Source organism: Rhinoderma darwinii, chromosome 1, assembly GCF_050947455.1.
Source record: "Rhinoderma darwinii isolate aRhiDar2 chromosome 1, aRhiDar2.hap1, whole genome shotgun sequence".
Lineage (NCBI taxonomy): Eukaryota > Metazoa > Chordata > Amphibia > Anura > Rhinodermatidae > Rhinoderma > Rhinoderma darwinii.
The window spans coordinates 405,706,979-405,715,602 of record NC_134687.1 but is presented as its reverse complement, the minus strand read 5'-3'; the positions used below and the strand labels follow the sequence as shown (position 1 = coordinate 405,715,602).

General features: G+C 47.5%; 1 protein-coding gene across 1 annotated transcript in view; it reads right to left on the bottom strand.

Moving 5' to 3' along the window:
• Positions 1-1,114: 1,114 nt before the first annotated feature.
• The window catches only part of RNF212B (ring finger protein 212B), a 416,496-nt gene continuing 408,986 nt past the window's right edge, over positions 1,115-8,624 (bottom strand). The window contains exon 16 of the mRNA XM_075828895.1: positions 1,115-1,661. The gene's annotated coding sequence lies outside the window, so the exon portion shown is untranslated. The remainder of the gene's footprint in view (positions 1,662-8,624) is intronic.

Here is an 8,624-nt window from a genome sequence, read left to right as displayed (position 1 = left end):
ACTATACTATGGAAACCCTAATAACCCCAAGACTGGCTCAAGTGGATGAATCCTACACTTAGGGGAGATTCACACGAGCGTTGCGTTTTTGCGCGCGCAAACAACGCAGCGTTTTGCGAGCGCAAAAACCATTTGACAGCTGCGTGTGTCATGCGTGTCTGATGCGCGGCTGCGTGATTTTCGCGCAGCCGGCATCATAGAGATGAGGCTTGTCGACGCCCGTCACTGTCCAAGGTGCTGAAAGAGCTAACTCTTTCAGCACCCTCGACAGTGAATGCCGAACACAACAGCGAAAAACCTGTAAAAAAAAAAGATAAAGTTCCTACTTACCGAGAACTTCCCGGCCGTTGCCTTGGTGACGCATCCTTGGTGACGCGTCCTTGGTGACGCGCCTCTCTTGACATCGGGCCCCACCTCCCTGGATGACGCGGCAGTCCAAGTGACCGCTGCAGCCTGTGATTGGCTGCAGCCTGTGCTTGGCCTGTGATTGGCTGGAGCTGTCACTTGAACTGAAGTGTCATCCCGGGAGGTCGGACTGCAGGAAGGAGACAGGAGTAATCGGTAAGTTAGAACTTCGGTTTTTTTACAGGTTCATGTATTTTGGGATCGCAAGTCACTGTCCATGGTGCTGAAACAGTTTAACTCTTTCAGCACCATGCACAGTGAATCTCTCCCGACGTCGCGGACCGGAAATTTTTTTGCCGGGTTCGGCCAAAACGAGTTTGGCCGAACCCGGTGAAGTTTGCCTCGGTTGTCGGGGTTCGCTCCTCGCAAAGACACTCCGTTTGGATGCTTGGAAACAGAAAAGCACGTGGTGCTTTTCTGTTTTCATTCATCCTTTTCACTGCTGTTGCGCGAATCACGCTCGTCCCACGGAAGTGCTTCCGTGTGGTGCGCGTGATTTTCACGCACCCATTGACTTCAATGGGTGCGTGATGCGCGAAATACGCAGAGTTATTGAACCTGTCGCGCTTTTTGCGCAGCAGACAAACGCTGCGCAAAAAGCACGGACTGTCTGTACTGCCCCATAGACTTGTATTGGTCCATGCGTGCCGCGTGAAAACCACGCGGCCCGCACGGACCGAATACACGCTCGTGTGAATCCCCCCTTAGGCTGGTTTCCGAGTAATACCTTCCATGCTGTTTCTTAACTCCCATGTTGTTGTCTAAACACATATGAAATCTCTGGGTCTAAAGGTTGCAATGACACTTGCCTATATTTTGTTTGACCTATATAACTGACATCTACAATATTTACCTGTGCCGTAGTTGTGTTGTACATACTGTTAAGCATTTTGATTTTCTTCTAGTCATGTCTTGCTACTTTAGGGCCTGTTCACATCTGCGTTGGAGGCTCTGTTGCAGATTTGGCCGAAAATACTGGAAACAATAGCACAGCATGCTGCACTATTTTCGGTAAAACCACGGACACGTCGATGGAACCCATAACAGTCAATGAGCTTTGTTGACACCGGTGGTGTCCGTGGTGCAACGGAACTGGTGCTTCTGGTTACTCCCTTGTTCTGCTTCTGTGACGGAGCAAATCAATGGAATGGCGAGCACAGGTGTGGACTGGCCCGAACACGTTGGATGTCTACTGTAAAAATGATGACATGTTCACTTGTGCCATGCTCTGTACTTATTTTTTTAAAAAGCAAAGCCTAATAAAAAATAAAATGAAAAAGTTATCCAGAGTGAAATATCAATGTTACAATATATGAGAAAAATGTACATTCCACTTAAAGAGGCTCTGTCACCAGATTTTGCAACCCCTATCTGCTATTGCAGCAGATAGGCGCTGCAATGTAGATTACAGTAACGTTTTTATTTTTAAAAAACGAGCATTTTTGGCCAAGTTATGACCATTTTTGTAGTTATGCAAATGAGGCTTGCAAAAGTCCAAGTGGGCGTGTATTATGTGCGTACATTGGGGCGTTTTTACTACTTTTACTAGCTGGGCGCTCTGACGAGAAGTATCATCCACTTCTCTTCAGAACGCCCAGCTTCTGCCAGATCACGCTGTGACGTCACTCACAGGTCCTGCATTGTGTCAGACGAGCGAGGACACATCGGCACCAGAGGCTACAGTTGATTCTGCAGCAGCATCAGCGTTTGCAGGTAAGTAGCTACATCGACTTACCTGCTAACGCCGATGCTGCTGCAGAATCAACTGAAGCCTCTGGTGCCGATGTGTCCTCGCTCGTCTGACACGATGCAGGACCTGTGAGTGACGTCACAGCGTGATCTGGCAGAAGCTGGGCGTTCTGAAGAGAAGTGGATGATACTTCTCTTCAGAGCGCCCAGCTAGTAAAAGTAGTAAACACGCCCCGATGTACGCACATAATACACGCCCACTTGGACTTTTACTTTTAAACACACCCACTTGGACTTTTGCAAGCCTCATTTGCATAAATACAAAAATGGTCATAACTTGGCCAAAAATGCTCGTTTTTTTAAAATAAAAACTTTACTGTAATCTACATTGCAGCGCCGATCTGCTGCAATAGCAGATAGGGGTTGCAAAATCTGGTGACAGAGCCTCTTTAAATAGACAAGTTGTTAAAAATTGTAATCACCCATTTCTTTTATATTTGTTTCTTTCATCGCTGATATCCCAAAAAGTACAACTAATAGCTGCAGTTTACATGAAATTTTTTTAGAACTCTAGATCTGGATTTCTAAATTCTTTAGCCAGTGAAGTGAGTTGATGGGGGCACTAGCACTGTAAAAACTCATGCACATGGCTGTATTTTGCATATAATTGGATTGCCAAAGAGGTGCATGATGCATCTATTATACCTCCGATTTCATACTGAGACTTTTTCTGTAAGATTTCCAATCTGCCAGAAAAAAAAATCATGGCGTGCTCTATTGTATGTATGGAGCAATACTTCTAGGGGAGAATATCCCAGTACGTAGGGCACTTGATGGAACCTGTAAAGCAGTGTATAGGGGCCGTGCGGCTCTGTGCTAAGGATCTACGGCCTCTGTGCATTGCAGGACAGGCTCAGTGCCTGTGTGCATGAGCCCTAAAAAGTAATAATTAAAAATATATATCTTATGTGTTCCTTTGCTGATTTAGTGATTCCAATATACAGTCGGCTGCCCGGAATAGCTGTTCAAACATCTTCTCGCTTGGTAAACATATTAGTATTTGATTTTCTTTCAAACACTATATAAAGAAGATAGAATTGAATAAGAAAACAATAACAAATTAATTGCAAAAATGTATTAACCCCTTCCCTCTTTAGCCACTTTTGACCTTCCTGACAGAGCCTAATTTTTCAAATCTGACATGTTTCACTTTATGTGGTAATAACTTCGGAACGCTTTTACCTATCCAAGCGATTCTGAGACTGTTTTCTTGTGACACATTGGACTTAATGTTACTGCCAAAATTTACTCGATACGTTCAGTATTTAATTGTGAAAAACACCAAAATTTTGCGAAAAATTGCAAAAAATTAGCATTTTTCTCAATTTAAATGTATCTGCTTGTAAGACAGGCAGTTATACCACACAAAATGTTTTCTAATTAACATCCCCCATATGTCTACTTTAGATTAGCATCGTTTTTAGAACATCCTTTTATATTTATAGGACCTTACAAGGCTTTGAACTTTAGCAGCAATTTCTCACATTTTCAAGAAAATTTCCACGAAGTACAGTAAAAAATATTGTAGTACCGTGTTAGAAAATTTCAAAAGGTTATTTTTACAGGGACCAGTTCAGTTGTGAAGTGGTTTTGAGGGCCTTATATATTAGAAACCCCCAATAAGTCACCACATTTTAAAAACTTCACCCCTAAGAGTATTCAAAACAGCATTTAGAAAGTTTCTTAACCCTTTAGACGTTTCACGGGAATTAAAGCAAAGTAGAGGTCAAATTTACAAATTTCATATTTTTTTCCAGAAATTAATTTTTAATCCATTTTTTTGTAACACAGAGAGTTTTACCAGAGAAATGCAACTCAATATTTATTGCACAGGTTCTGCAGTTTTAGGAAATATCCCACAAGTGGCCCTAGCGTGCTACTTGACTGAAGCACCGACCTCAGAAGCAAAGGAGCACCTATGGGATTTTGGGGCCTTCTTTTTATTAGAATATATTTTGAAGAGGTCTTGTGGGGCCAAAACAGTGGAAATTCCCCAAAAGTGACCCCATTTGGGAAACTACACACCTCAAGGAAATTATCTAGGGGTATAGTGAGCATTTTGACCGCATAGGTTTTTTGCAGAAATTATTGGAAGTAGGCTGTGAAAATTAAAATCTACATTTTTTTTCAAAGAAAATGTAGGTTTAGCGATTTTTTTTTCTCATTTCCACAAGGACTAAAGGAGAAAAAGCACCGCAAAATTTGTAAAGCAATTTCTTCCGAGTAAAACAATACATTTAGCAGGAATAGTTTGCGGAGGCCATGTCACTGTAGCGTCCATGGCCGCGGGCCGTCGGGTTTACTCACCTCCCAACGCCCGCAGCCATGGATCCGTGAGCGCTGGTCCCCGTCTCCCTCCTAGGAGACGCCAGTGCTCACTTCCGCTCCGTTCGGCTGTGTCCCCGGCTTTCCTTTTAATTTTAACACATGGTCCTGCTGACTTTCTGCCCTATATCTGTGGAATTGGGTGCAGCGTTCTGCATTTCCACTATCCACTTGTTACATTTGCACTATACTAATCTCAGTCAGCTACGGACATGAAATCTTTTTAACCTTTATGTAGTTTGTTCCTTGCTCTAGTAGCCTAATAAAATTTGTATTTTAATTCAATTTACAGTTGGAAAACAGGGCTTTTGGTGCCGGTAGGCATCCCTCGTGTATTGATGTTAATGCGCCCACCAACTGTTGAGGTCCTTTTTTCTATTGTTCTCCCGTAGGAAGTCGTCATCATCATCAACTGCCACGATTTCCTGGTCTATAAGAAGGCCCCAGGCCTTCTAATCCTTGCCTGAGCGTTGTTAGTCTATCCCAGTCCGTCTCGCAAATGGTCCCTTAGTGTTTCCCCGTTCCAGCTGTTACCCGTGCCCTGTTACCCGTTCCTGTATTCCGTATTCCAGTTCCTGTGCCTACCAGCGTTGGAGTCGTGTCTCCTGCCACGTCCAGTGTCTCCTGCCACGTCCAGTGTCTCCTGCCACGTCCAGTGTCTCCTGCCACGTCCAATGTCGTCTGCCACGTCCAGTGTCTTCTGCTTCATCGCATACTGCCCGCCACGTCTGGCCCTACCTGCTGCACCGGCCTCCATCCGTGCTGTAGCCACAGCCACCGTCCAGACTATTTCAGGTACCCAAGCATTACTGTCTGCCATTGACTTTCGCATAGACTGTGACCTGGTCAGCTGCCTCCCCGCTACGGAGGAGCGGCCTAGTGGGTCCACATACCCTGTGTCCGTGACAGTACGCTCAGGCCATGGAACCCGCTGGCCAGCCCAAGACCGCAGTCCAGAAGATACAGACAGAGATGCATGACCTACGCACATGTCAGGATCAACTCCTTGAGGCGGTGAATTCTATCATGGTCCGCCTGGATCGACTCGCTGTTTTACCTCCGGTTCTTCCTCCTGAAGCTGTTGCTGTGCCACTGCCTGTTGCTCCTCCTGTTTGTCCCAGATCCACAGTTCCTCTGCCTCTTCCTCCTCGCTACGACGGCAACCCCAGAGCATGTAGAGGATTTCTCAATCAATGCACGGTGCATTTTAGGCTACGGCCTCATCTCTTCCCCTCCGAGGAGGCCAAAGTGGCGTTTATTATCTCCCGCCTCGCTGGCAAGGCCCTCGCATGGGCGAACCCAATCTTGGAGCAACAAGGACCTGTATCCGCGGACCTAGCCTTGTTCCTGCAGTCCTTTCGTGCCGTGTTCGAGGAGCCGGGTCGAACATCCTCTGCCGCAGCCACTCTGTTGACCCTCAAGCAAGAAGGCTCCACTGTAGGGGAGTATGCTATCTCCTTCCGTACCCTAGCAGCCGAGCTGGCATGGAACAATGAGGCACTGGTGGCGACCTTCTGGCAGGGACTGTCCTCTCACATCAAGGACGAACTGGCAGCCCACGACCTTCCTTCTACCTTGGATGCCCTCATCCTGTTAGCCACCCGGGTTGATATGAGAATCCGGGAGCGCTCTCAAGAGGTTCGACAGGAGAGCCGGGTCCACAGACCAGCACCATCAGTCCAGAGACCACTATTGTCCACTCCTAGTGCGCCACCTGAAGAACCCATGCAGGTAGACAGAGTCCGGTTATCTGAACAGGAGAAGCAGCGCAGACGCTCCTCTGGACTATGTATGTATTGTGGCCTCAAAGGTCATTTTGTGCGCCAATGCCCACAGAAACCGGGAAGCTCCAGTACCTAGGGTTCATTGGAGAGGCAACTCTAGGTGGAACGTCTTCAAACGTTAAAACCTCTTCCAGATTATCGATTCCTGTGGCCATCGTCACCGGAGAGACATCACATCCTTCCTCCGCCTATCTTGACTCTGGAGCGGCTGCTAATTTCATCCAGCAGGATCTATTGGATCGTTTTCGTCTACCCACAGTCCGTCTGGAGAGACCCCTGGCTGTTGCCTCCGTGAATGGTCTACCATTGCCTGATCCGATCATGCTCATCACAGAGCCGTTGACACTACGGGTTGGAGCTCTTCACTCAGAACAGATCACCTTCCTGGTACTACCCAAGGCTATCAATCCTATCCTGCTGGGTCTGCCATGGCTCCGTCTACACGCCCCGACACTTGACTGGAATTCTGGAGAGGTTCTTCAATGGGGTTCCAGATGCCATAGCCATTGCCTGTCACAAGTCCGTCCTGTTGTGCCCCCTCTGCCTCAGTCACTTTCCGGTCTACCATCTCAGTATGCCAGTTTTGCGGATGTCTTTTGCAAACGAGAGGCTGAGACGTTGCCTCCACATCGGAATTATGACTGTCCCATTGAATTGGTTCCCAATGCTTCTCTTCCCCGTGGACGAGTATATCCTCTCTCCTTGCCAGAGACTTTATCGATGTCAGCCTATATCAAGGAGAACTTGGAGAGGGGTTTTATTTGAAAATCTTCCTCCCCGGCCGGGGCAGGCTTCTTCTTCGTTAAAAAGAGAGATGGATCTCTTCGACCCTGCATTGACTACCGTGGTCTCAATCAGATCACGGTCAAGAACAAATACCCATTGCCACTTATTTCCGAGCTCTTTGATCGCATACGAGGAGCCCAAAAATTTTCTAAGCTAGATCTGCGGGGGGCTTATAATCTAATCCGGATTCGCCGGGGTGACGAATGGAAGACAGCATTTAACACCCGCGATGGGCACTACGAATACCTAGTGATGCCCTTCGGACTGTGTAACGCTCCCGCAATATTTCAGGAGTTCGTTAATGATATCTTCCGAGATCTCCTCTATATGTGTGTTGTAGTTTATCTCGATGATATTTTAATTTTCTCCCCAGATCTGATGACCCATCGGAGGCATGTTCGTCAAGTTCTTCTGTGACTAAGAGAGAATCGCTTGTATGCCAAGTTGGAAAAGCGCACCTTTGAAAAGAGGTCTTTGCCCTTCCTGGGCTACGTCATCTCGGATCAAGGCCTTAAGATGGACCCTGAGAAACTAAAGTCTGTCCTGGAATGGCCACGTCCTCAAGGCCTAAGGGCCATACAACGGTTCCTGGGTTTCGCCAATTTCTACCGGCAGTTTATTCCGAACTTTTCTTCTCTGACGGCTCCCATCTCTACCCTTACCAAGAAGGGTGTGAACGCCAAGGTGTGGACTCCAGAGGCAGAGTCCGCATTCATTAGCCTCAAGAAAGCCTTCACTTCAGCTTCAATCCTCCATCACCCTGACGTGTCTCGGCAGTTCTCACTAGAAGTGGACGCCTCCTCTGTTGGTGCAGGTGCACTTCTGTTCCAGAGGAGCTCCAAAGGAAAGGCAGTGGTATGTGGCTACTACACAAGACTGTTTTCTTCTGCTGAGCGCAATTACTCCATTGGAGATCGGGAGCTACTGGCTATCAAATTGGCCCTGGAGGAGTGGAGACATCTTCTGGAAGGCGCAGCTCACCCCATCCTGATCTTCACCGACCACAAGAACCTCACCTACCTTCAGTCCGCTCAAAGACTAAATCCCCGTCAAGCCAGGTGGGCGCTGTTCTTCACCCGTTTCCAATTTCTGCTCCACTACGTCCCGCTGACAAGAATGTGAGGGCCGATGCCCTGTCCAGATCATTTGAGACAGAAGACACTGTGGAGTCCCTTCAGACTATCATAGACCCATCCTGCGTTGTCACCGCTATTCCTCTGCAGCTTAGAAATATCCCTCCGGGGAGAACTTTCGTTCGGTTGGCAGACAGAAAAAGAATTCTCCGCTGGGGACACAGTTCTACACTAGCTGGGCATGCTGGTGTCCGTAAAACCCAAGACCTGATTGCCCGTCACTTCTGGTGGGCCACGCTACCTAAAGATGTTCTGGACTTTGTCTCTGCTTGCTCGGTGTGTGCCTCTAACAAAGTGACTCACTCCAAGCCTGCCGGCCTGCTTCAACCTCTGCCTGTACCCAGTGCCCCCTGGCAGCACATCGCAATGGACTTCGTCACAGACCTTCCTCCCTCAGCAGGATGCAACACCATCTGGGTGGTGGTGGACCGGTTCTCTAAGA